The sequence below is a fragment of the Chlorocebus sabaeus genome, chromosome 1 (assembly GCF_047675955.1).
Source record: "Chlorocebus sabaeus isolate Y175 chromosome 1, mChlSab1.0.hap1, whole genome shotgun sequence".
NCBI classification, from domain to species: domain Eukaryota; kingdom Metazoa; phylum Chordata; class Mammalia; order Primates; family Cercopithecidae; genus Chlorocebus; species Chlorocebus sabaeus.
This window is the reverse complement of record NC_132904.1, coordinates 15193697-15205998: the sequence shown is the minus strand read 5'-3', so window position 1 is coordinate 15205998 and position 12302 is coordinate 15193697.

The following is a 12302-nucleotide window of genomic DNA, read 5'->3' as shown; positions in this document are numbered from 1 at the left end:
AGCTCTGTGTCTTTGATAAGGTCAGGAAACAATCCTGAGCATTCTGCTTATCCTGCCTCTTTGGGACCATGAGGGAATTGTGCAGTGAGTACCAACAGCGTGGTGTTTTTAACAATGTTTACAGAAATTTCCCTGTTTCTCAGGGGTGGCATAAGCTTGTATCAGTTTGACCATATAGAAAAAAAACAGATATTCTTTTGAATGTTATTAGGTTTATATCTTTAGCAGGATAACCTCTTGAATCATCAAATAAAGGTCCACTGGAGATTTAGGTAAAAGACTGCATGGCATTGACTAGAGGAAATAAAGTTCTGATTCAAAATATTCTGAATCTAGGGCAAAGCAAATGAACTTACAGTTCTTTGGGTTACATACAAGTGACTGAAAAAGCCATGGAGAGAAAGATGAAGAATTCAACCCTCTGGGAATTGGTGGATGATTGGAGGAGACTGGCTCATTAATCCATTTTGTTTGTTTGTTTGTTTGTTTTTGAGACGGAGTCTTTTTCTGTTGCCCAGGCTGGAGTGCAGTGGTGGAATCTCAGCTCACTGCAACCTCCACCTCCTGGGCTCAAGCAATTCAGCCTCCCAAGTAGCTGGGATTACAGGCACCTGCTACCGCGCCCAGCTAATTTTTGTATTTGCAGTAGAGATCGGGTTTCACCATGTTGGCCAGGATGGTCTCGAACTCCTGACCTCATGATCCACCTGTCTTGACCTCCCAAAGAACTGGGATTATAGGCATGTGCGCAGCTATGTATTCTTTTATAAGCTCCCCTGGTGATTTTAATGTGCAGCCGAGGTTGAGAACCTCTGCGTTACAGGGATAACAGAGTCACTGACAGAAGGATCTCGAGCCGGGAGCTACAGTCTCTACAAAAGAGAGGAGACTTGAGGCTGCATATGACAGTCACAGGAGGGTGGTGGGGGTAGAATCTGATGACGTAAGAATGATTTAAAAATGTTTAAGGTAGCATTGTGGGGTGGTAGGGGAGGAAAAGTGGTTTGGAATGGAAATGAGAAAAAAAGGAACATTTCTATGCTCAGCACGAGTCTCATTCAGAATGGAAGGCTCCCACTGTGGCCTTCACAGCCTTACTTGATCTCTTCCAGCACGCACCCCACATAGCTGCTTGCTGGTCCCTCTTGCTGGTTTCAGCCACTCCAGCTTCCTCCTGTAACTTGAATTCCAGGTTTCTGCTCAAATATCATCTTATTAGAGAAACTTTTAAAAATATCATTGAAATAGCAATATCCCACTTCCAATCTTCCCTCTCCTATTTTTTATAGCACTTATTACTAATGTGGTTCGACTGTGTCTTCACCCAAATCTCATGTTGAATTGTAGCTCCCATATTTCCCACATGTTGTGGGAGGGACCCAGTGGGAGGTAATTGAATCATAGGGGCAGTTTCCTTCATACTATTCTCATGGTAGTGGATAAGTCTCATGAGATTTGATGTTTTTTTTTAAAACCTTATTGTATTTATTTATTTTTTTGAGACAGAGTCTTACTCTGTCACCCAGGCTGGAGTGCAATAGCATCATCTCGGCTCACTGCAACCTCCATCTCCCGGGTTCAAGTGATTCTCCTGCCTCAGCCTCCTGAGTAGTTGGGATTACAGGTGCCCACCACCATGTCTTGTTAATTTTTGTATTTTTAGTAGAGATGGGGTTTTGCCATGTTGGTCAGGCTGGTCTCGAACTCCTGACCTCAGGTGATCCGCCCACTATGGCCTCCCAAAGTATTGGGATTACAGGCATGAGCCACTGTGCCCGGTGAGATTTGATGGTTTTATAAGGGAAAATCCCTTTTGCTTGGTTCTCATCTCTCTTGCCTGCCACCATGTAAGACATACCTTTGCTCTTCTTTCGTCTTCTGCCATGATTGTGAGGCCTCCCCAGCTATGTGGAACTGTGAGTCCATTAAACCTCTTTCCTTTATAAATCACCCAGTCTTGGGTATGTCTTTATTAGCAGCGTGAGAACAGACAAATACATTGCCATATGAAATACCATCTGCTTACTTAGTTTTTCTTGTCCACCTTCTTCACAAGAATGCAAGATCCTTGAGGACAAGAATTGTCTGTTTTGTTCACTGATATGTTCCCAGGGCCTAGAAGGCACTGAAAGAGAATAGATGCTCATTAAATGTGTTAGGAATGAATGAATATATACAGCAAGTAAAAAAAGCCAGTCACATAACCAGATATCCAACATGATCCTGCAGGTGTATGTGTATGTGTGAGTGTGTTGTGTGCATGTGTATGTTGTGTGTGTGCATGTGTGTGTTTGCATAAACTATATATACATAAAGGTCTATCAGACATGTGACAAAATGTTAACACTGGTTACCCTGGCCAGGGGACACATGAGTAGGACATTCACTTTATACCCTTTTTTATGTGCAACTTTTTTTCTACTGTCATGTATGCACTCTGCCACCCTCTTACTCCATTCCCCTAAACCCCAGCAACAAATAGAAAGGAAGGTGGAAGGACCACCTGACTCAGGTGAGGGAGGAAGAGGCACCTGCTGAAAACCTGGAGGAAATACTGGCAAAGTCGGGTCTGAATCCAGATGGATCACTACAGTGGAGGCAGCTAAGTCTGATTAGGGAGTGCAGGCTCCGAGGGAAAAGGTAAATCTGCACATTTGTGTTGTGAATTTCCTGGAGGTTCAAATTGAGATGGTATAAATACCACATAACCCATGGGGAAAAGCAATAGATGAGAGAAGCCGATGCTGCAGAAAAAAGCAGAGACCTGGAGATGATAAAAATAGGAATCTCTGAATTGGATTCCTTTAAGATTGTAAACTGTGCATTTGGGCATATAACTGTTCCCTTCTCTGGTTGGAAACTAGTCAGTCAGGTACAGTGTATCTGCCCGGGGAAGGAACTGCAGTGAAATAGTTAAGGAAAAATCCAGGATTTGAGTATTATAGATGCAGGTTATTTTAGACAATTAGATGGTTCAATTGAGAGAATGGGGCATATTGAACAAAGTCTGAAGAAACTGTAAATGGATGTGGGTCTGCACTAGTTTTGGTATTCAAGTTAGGCTATTTGTACAAAGGATTAATTTATCTTTGAATGAGTTGTTGTTTTCCACTGGTATCTGCTAGCCAACTGGGAGTTAATTTGTTTCTAAAACAGTACAAGCCTTTCTGGTTTCACCTAGGAGAGTAAATGGGTCTTTCTGTATTTCAAGGTTGCACATTTTTCTGCATTTCATCGAGGCAGAGATAAGAACTCCAGGGCCGCAGAATACAATAGGCTATTCTTGTAACTCAGATGTGACTGAACACCATGAGTAGTCTCTGTTCTTGACCCTACACCCACCTTGAGGCAGGAACTTTGTTATCATTTCCCAAAAATCCAGTGTAACAAAGGATTAATGAGTAATGACAATTTTACTGAAAATTTCTTAGGGAGACTGAAAAGCTGTCTGCGTCCCAGGGAGGTAGTTTTGATCTATGGCAAAACCTAATAAAAATTCCCAGGAGACATATATGCTTTCTTTCCAAAGAGGAAAGGTTTCACATTTCCTTTATCTCTTTTCTCTGTGTTCTCGGGCAAAACAATCTCATCTCTTTCAAGGTTTCCAGACTCTCAGCCTGTCATCTATCTCTCTGTCTGGAAAAATGAAGGACCACTCCCTTCAGAAGGGAGACAGAATGCAGGGTGTGAGGACCGCTTGTAAGTAGTTGATAATTACCCCCAGGCATTTGATGATCCAATTTGCCCTCAGAGGGATGAATGGAGTAGAGGAAAAGAGAGACCCTGTGGTACCCATCTTGTGTCTCCAGGACTGGGATTCCCCCAGGGGAACCGGCTCCTGTTGGACACGGTTCCTTAGTTTATAGCCCTCTTTGCACTGTGTATGCTGAGGGGAGTGGGCTGTCCTTGGGGATTTGCTGGGTCCCACCTGGTAGGTAGCTGTGTGATTAAACAAACCAACAAACAAAAAAGAGAAAGGGAAGAATTTCCAGCTTGGACCTTCAGCCACTTCCTTCCTCTTCTGAGCCACTGACTGTGCCTGAACCTCAGAAAGGAACATGCTTGAATTCCCCATGTCTTTCCACCTTGCCCTTGAGGTGAAGACCCTGAGACCTGCCTTAAACAAAGAAGCCATAATAATCTCCTCCACTCCAGCCCTGACACTGCTACATCTCATTGCAGTCTCTTCCCCCAGGCAGACATTTCTTTCATTTCTCTCTATGTTATTTTTGAATTCAGCTGAAAAATAGAAGTCACATGTATACAATTACTAAGCATTTTAGTTCATCTTCAAAGATGTTTATGGACTGTTCACTGACTGCTCTTTTTCTTTACCTTTGGAGTCTGTTTCCTGTTGCTATTGAGTGCATCGTTATCCCTCCTTACCCTGACATACAAATTTTGCCACTGAATCACAGATTGATTGATTGACTCATTCATTCATTCGTCAAATGTTATTGAGCACTCACTATGTGCCAGGCTGTGTTCTAGGCACTGGGGCTATAGTGATGAATAAGAATGAGATGATTCCTGTTCTCATGGCTCTTAGGTTGTGATGAGAAAGGCCGATGTAAACAAACAAATGAGAATGTATCAATCCGCGATAAATTCTTTGAAGAAAATCAGCCAAGAATGACAGACAGGACTGTGTTAGGATGTACTCACACTGGATGAATAAAGAAGGTCTTGGTTGGGTGCAGTGGCCCATGCCTGTAATCCCAGCACTTTGGGAGGCCGAGATGGGTGGATCACCTGAGGTCAGGAGTTCAAGATCAGCCTGGCCAACATGGTGAAACCCCATCTGTACTAAAAATACAAAAATTAGCCAGGCATGGCCCCTTGGGAGGCTAAGGCAGGAGAATGGCTTGAACCCAGGAGGTGGAGGCTGCAGTGAGCTGAGATTTTGCCACCACACTCCAGCCGGGGTGACAGAGCGAGACTGTCTTAAAAAAAAAAAAAAAGTCTTTATAATGAGGTGCGTTTGTGATTTCAACTTTTAGAGTTTGCAAAATAAATGTAGCCTTTACCTTTCACCCCTTCCTCTGAGAGTTTGAATTTATGAGTTGGTGTTCTAATGGAGCTGGTATTCTTATAGATAACTCCATCTCAGAGGTAAATATAAATCTAGAGCTGGGATTGGCTAATGTCTTTTGTAAAGGGCCAGATAATACACATTTTTGACTTTGCAAGGTATCTAGTCTTCGTCACAACTATAGAACTTCGTTGTTTATAGCATGAGGGAGGCTGCTATGTTCCAATGCAAATTTATTTATAAAAATAGGGGCAGGCTGTGTGTGGTCCACCAACCACAGTGTATGGGTCTCTGACCTAGACTGTACTTTGTCTTTATTTACTTCAAAGGGGCAGCAGCCCCTTTCCTTCAAGGAGAAAGATCCCTCCCCTAAATAGTCCTTTGCCTTAATTTTTCTTTTTTTTTTTTTTTTTTTTTTTTTTTTTTTTTTTTGAGATGGAGTCTGGCTCTGTCGCCCAGGCTGGAGTGCAGTGGCCGGATCTCAGCTCACTGCAAGCTCCGCCTCCCGGGTTTACGCCATTCTCCTGCCTCAGCAGCCTCCCGAGTAGCTGGGACTACAGGCGCCCGCCACCTCGCCCGGCTAGTTTTTTGTATTTTTTAGTAGAGACGGGGTTTCCCCATATTAGCCAGGATGGTCTCGATCTCCTGACCTCGTGATCCGCCCGTCTCGGCCTCCCAAAGTGCTGGGATTACAGGCTTGAGCCACCGTGCCCGGCCTAATTTTTCTTAATTGAAAGGAAATTTAAAGATTAAAAGAAATTAAAATAAAATTTCAAATTAAGATGGACTAATTCAGAAAATTTATACAATATACAATAAAAAGAAGTAAAATAGTGAAAATTTTATCCTTACCTTCAAACACTCTAAGAATAACACTATTAATAGTTTGATATATGTTTTTTCAGATTTTTAATGTGTGTGTATATATATCCCATATAACATATATATCACATATATATATTACATATAACATATATATGATATAGATACATACAGACATCCACAGACAGGCGTTTTCTTTTTGTTTTTTTTCTTTCCTTCCTTTTGCTTTCCTTTTCTACCTTTCTTTTCCTCTCCCTCTCCCTTCTTTTCTCCCTTGCGTCCTTTTCTTTCTCCACCCCTCCCTTTTTTCTTTCTAACACATATGGTATCATTCCGAAATACTGTTCCGCAACTTGCTTCCTTCACCCCGCATTACATCACTGTGTGCCTCTTTGGGTTGGAGAGGCTCACATTCCACAGTTGGTGCCCTGTTGTTGCCAAACGACATGACGTGAGTGTCGGATTATTTTCGGTGAGTGGTGTTAGAAGCAGGTGTGAGTGCGGGCCTTATGCATCTCCACCCACACAAGCTTGCTGCTGCCGGAGTGTCGGTATGAGAGCAAGTCTCAGACCAAATGCCAGCAACAGTACAGTCCTTTCTTGGCTCGCAGGCATGAACAGCTGGTCTGGAGTTTGGAAAGGGGCTCTGTGTGGTCAGCCACACTGACCAGCACTGGAGTGAAAACCTTGTTCTAAAGCAGATACCTGCTTACAGCAGGATGAGCCAACTCCTCCAAAAAGTAAAGAGAAATGGGCCCGAGTGGCCTTAGCCCAAGCATCCTCTCCCCATGTGAACTGTTGGGCTTGCCTTAATTTTAAAAAATACGCTTTCATGGAAGGGTCATGAGTCTTGTTACACAATTCTAAGCGAATCACAGATTACCCCCCACTTCCTTTTTCAGAAAAAGGGAAAGGATAATATAAAAACACCCACATATCCTCTCTCCAGCTTCACAGTGATTAACACTTTCCCACATTAGCTTTGTCTACTTTTCTTTCTCTCTAAGAAATAATATATACATATATTTACATACACACATATGTAAGTCATGAACATATGTGTATATATTTTTAAATTTTTATTTTTAATTGTGGTTATAAACATATCACGTTAAATTTACTAACCTAACTATTTTTGTGTCCAGTTCAGGAGTGTTAAGTATAGTCACATTATTGTGCAACAGATCTCTAGAACTTTTTCATCTTGCAAAACTGAAACTCTATGTCCAGAAACAAACTAATTCTCCTTCTCCCCTCTCCCCATCCTTGGCAACCACTTTCTTACTTTCTGTTTTTCTAATTTTGACTGCTTTAGACATCTCATGTGAGTGGAAAAGTGCTATATTTGTCCTTTTGTGACTAACTAATTTAACATAATATCCTCAAGGTTTATGCATGTTGAATGTGACAGGGATTTCCTTCTTTTTAAAGGCTGTGTAATACTCCATTTTAATGCATATACCACATTTTCTTTATCCATTCATCTGTTGATGAACATGTGGGTTTATGCTTATATATCTTTTTCCAAACTACTTGCAAGTATGTTGGAACATTATGATGCTTTACCCTTAAACACTTTACCTTAAATACTAGCTGCTAAGGAGAAGGCCATTCTCCTACAGAGCCACAATTACATGACCATGTTTAAGAAATGTAATATGCAGTCTATACTCAAATTCAAATTTCCCCAATTGTTTTAATAATATCCCTTATATCTATTTATTTTGAATCTAAGATCCAATCAGGGATTATTCATTGCATTTAGTTATCATGTCTATTAGTTTTTAAATTTAATTTTAATCTAGATTTTAAAAATTTTTATTTTGGAGTATTGAAAGTTTTGAAGAGTCCAGACCAGTGTTTTTGCATAATGCTCTATAATTTAAACTTCTCTAATTTTTCCCTATGATTAAATTTAGGCTAGATATTTTTGGCAAGAACTCTACACAGATAATGTGTCCTTCTCATGTAGGAGACACAAAATGTCATTTTTTCCCCATTACTGGTGGTATTAATTTGTTTACATAATTAAGTTGATGTCTGCCAGATTTTATTTCCATTATGTATCTTTTTCTCTTTGTTATTAAAAAGCAATCTGTGGGGTGACACTCTGAGACTGATTTAGCACCCATTGATAATCCTAGCCTCCATCAATCATCACATTGGTGGTTTCCAAGTAAACCACGTCTTAAACTTTAATTTCTCTAGTGAAAGTTATTTCTAATATTCTTTATGCCAATTAGCTAGCCCTAAGAGGCTGAATAAAATTAACTTTCACACACACCAGACTACTCATCCTGATGTAGTTCCTAGTAAATCACTATGAATAACATTTAGCATCTATTTGACCTACTTACTGGGTGATCTGAAAAGCCACCAGGTTTGATGAGTGCTGGGCCAGGGGAAAGCATCTCCAGGGGGTAAAAGCTTTAAGTTGATTGGCTCTGCAGCTAGGCTCTTAAGACCCAGCAAATTTTGTAAGCCGCATGGAACAAATTGACTTGCTGGGATTTTGGAGGAAAGTTACCTCTTTCAGCAAGAAACTTTTTAAAAAAACAAAACAAAAAGGCAGTAAACTCCGACTTGCAATTGGGCTCTACTCTGGTCTGAATATTTGTGTCTCCTGCAAATCCACATGCTGAAATCCTAACCCCCCAAGGTGGTGGTATTAGAAGGTGGGGCCTTTTAGACGTAGTTAGGTAATGAGGGTGAAGTCCTCATGAATGGGATTAATCCCTTATGATAAAAGAGACCCCAGAGAGCTGTCTTGTCCCTTCCACCATGTGAGGACATAGCAAGAAGCTGGCAGTCTGCAATCCAGGGGCAGGCCCTCACCAGAACCTGACCATGCTGGCACCTGATCTTGAACTTCCCAGTCTCTAGAACTGGGAGACATAAATTTCTGTTGTTATGAGCCCCTCAGTCTAAGGTATTTGGTTATTATAGCAGCCCAAATAGACACAGACAGGCTCTGATGGTTAAGGGTTTGGAAGAAGCAAGACTGGGAAATGGCTGAGGAGGCCTGAAGGTATCTATAAGCTGACCTCTCAGGTAAACACGAAGTGGGGAGCTATTTGTGTCCCACATGAATGCTTTCCACAAGGCCTTGATACAGAAGGGGCCTTTGTGACTAGGTAAGTAGGATGGATGGCCCGCTCTGTGAGATGTTAGACTCCTTTACCAAATATCCCAATGCTCCCAAAAATTGGGGTATCCCAGATACCTCAATGCTCACAAAGTGAGTGTGGTGGCAGGGAGGGAGGCTGTGCCTGTGCTCAACAACCCCTTTCCTCTCACCAAGTCTGACCTGCTGTGGTGGAGTGTGGGGACTGTTGGCAGCAGTGGCCAAGTGGCCCTGAGCTCTTGGAATGCTGTGATAACTGGAGGGCGGGGGAAAGGGCAGCCAGTTCCCCAGAGTTAGATTAGCTGTATTGCATTCTTTCCATGATGGAGGAGGTAATGCTTTGTTTCCAAATACTCTGGGTTTCGGTTGGCTTTTCTTGCTTGCCTTAGCTCTGCCAACACCACCATCCATATGCCGGTGGTTCTCAACCAGGGAAAATTTGGCTTTCAGGGAACACTTGGCAATATCCAGAGACATTCTGATTGTCACATCTTGGGAGGGGGATGCTGCTACTGGCATCTGGTGGGTAGATGTCAGGAATGCAGCTAAACATCTTACAGCACCCAGGACAGCTCCACAACAAAGAATTATCCGGTTCAAAATGTCAAGAGTGTTGCAGTTGAGAAAGTGTTTTATTCCATCAAGGTGTCTTCTAGATGTCTTAACGATAAAGGAACTTACCTGTAGTTAAAGAAAGAAAGGCAACTGCGTGTGGTGGCTCACACCTGTATTCCCAGCACTTTGGGAGGCTGAGGCGGGTGGATCACTTGAGGTCAGGAGCTCAAGACCAGTCTGGTGAACATGGTGAAACCCCATCTCTACCGATAATACAAAAATTAGCTGGACGTAGTGGTGGGTGCCTGTAATCCCAGCTACCCAGGAGGCTGAGGCAGAAGAATTGCTTGAACCTGGGAGGCCAAGGTTGCAGTGAGCTGAGATTGTGCAACTGCACTCCAGCCTGGGTGACAGAGCAAGACTCTGTCCCCTCACCCTCCCCCCAACAAAAAAGGCAGTCGTATGTTTAGGAATTGTGTCCAGTTGCAAGTAACTGAAAATATGACTAAATGAGATTTTGTTTCTTCTCAAGTAAGTTCCCATATTTGGTTCAGCTACTTTGAAATGTCAAAGCTGAGGCTGATTGTGATTCTATTTGCTTTTCTTCTTACTGCAAGATGGTCCACTAGAATGTACACACAACAAGGACAAGGATATTTGTTTACTGCTATATCCCTGCCACTTGGAAGAATGGCAGATACTCATTAACTGACCGTTTGCTGAGTGGAGCGCTAGGCAGCAGGAAAAGAACAATATGCAAAAGAAGCAATAACTTTCATGTTAGGAAAATAAAACAGTCCTAGAAAATCCACAGACAACTTTCACTTGAGCTTCGCTGGCCAGAACTCAGGGACACCTGTAAGGGAGGCTCGAACATACAGTTTTCAGCTGGGAATATTGTGCCAGATAGTCAAAAATGTTGCTTTTCTGTAAGTAAGGGAGAAGTGGGGATGGATATCTAGTAGCAATAGAGACAGTTTTTGATAGGTCTTGGACATGGGCTTGCAGACTTATCTCTATGCAAGACCTTGAGCATGGAGAATGTGAGAGATTGCAAGATTGCAAGATCAGGACCGTGGAAACGAAAACTAGAGCAACTGCTTCTCGGAAAACTCATCAGAATCAGCAGAAAAACAGCCTGGTGGTAACCTTGTGACTGCTTCAGGTCTGTGACTCAGACAGATGCCTTATTTGCATTCAGTCTAATGAATCTGATGTTGACCACACAGTTTTAAAAAACCAAAAATAGACATAAAGGTTCAACAAATGACTTGAGCTGAGATTTATTACAGGTCAATCTGAAACTAAGAAGATAGTACATTGTTTAAATCAGACAGCCTCCTCTTCTTGGGAACTTTATGGCTTTTGCATTTGCAAATCTTGCTCTTGTCTTTAGTTGGGCGAGACTGTCTACACAGGATTCCTGGGCTTTATGTATACTCAGGATTAACTCTGATCCTAACCATAACCCTAGCCCTAGCCCCTAACATTAGCCTTATCCCTAACCCTAACTCTAGCCCTAGCCCTCGTCCTAGCCCTAACACTAACCCTAACTTTAGCCCAAGAAGGTAGGCTTGGTGCCTGTCTGTTTATGAATGATGAAACCTGCAAGGCTTAGACTAATTGCATCTGAGTTATTTTTGGCCCCAGACCACAGGGCTGAATTTCTTTGTGTTGGATCGTATTTTCCCTGCTTTGCCCAGCAGTAAACTCAGATTGACAATCACAATGATTTAGAATTATTATTTTTTATTTTATCAGCACCAATTAGGAGTGGCTGCCATGGTGGAATTTTTCTGGTCAAATATGAGGGATTGAGCATATAATTTTACATGTGCTTTCTTCCATGACTCCACTAAAATATTGGCAAAAGGGAAAAAGGTACAAATCTGTAAGGACAAAAGGAGCAAAACAAGACAGCAGAGCAGCTGGGAGATGAAGGCAGCTAATTCTTAAATGTCTACAGAAGGGCAGGGAGGAGCTAGCAAGACATTAGTTGAGTCTCACTGCAGAACCTCCCAAAGACTCAGGAGCTGGAGACATAAGCTATTCTAGAGGCAGGGGTAGGCCGGGGCTAAAAACAGGAAGACACTTGAAAGTCTGAATAAAGAGTGATTGTATCTCAGATTCCTTACCCTGCTACAGCAAAAGATTTTTGGAGGCAAGTGTCTCTCTGGAGATGTTGAACCACAGAGCTTTTGGATTTTTATGTACCAGGCACAGTTGAGGACAGTTGTCAGGTGCCAGATTGAACATGGGGACTAATGGAAACCTGAAAAGAGGGTTTTCCAGCTTGCTTACCCACCTTTGGCTCCAAGAATGCTGGCAGGCGGGCTCATAGCTGCCAGGCAGAACTGTGGAGAAGTCCTCTCTGGGGAGACCACCAAGCAGAGGAGAGCTGCGCATTTTACTCACCACCAAAGGCCAGTGCTCCTCTCACTTGGTCTTTGCTGATGCCTAAGAACCAGAAAGTCCTGCCCATACAGAACTGTGCCTCAATCTTAAATATGAGAGGACAGTCAAGCTTTCTTGGAGAAAGCCACTAGGATGAAAGATAAGGTCAAAGTCAATCAACAGACTTTGGAGCAACTTGGAGAAAACAGAGTAGCTGCTCCCAATCATTTTCTATTTCCATTTCTTGCTAATTTCTTTTGTTAGCACTATCACTTTCTAACATTATATAGTACACCTATTAGTTTTTTGTTTACTCTTTGCCACCCTCAGTAGAATGTAAGCTCTACGAGGCCAGGGAGTGTGTCTTGTTCGTTT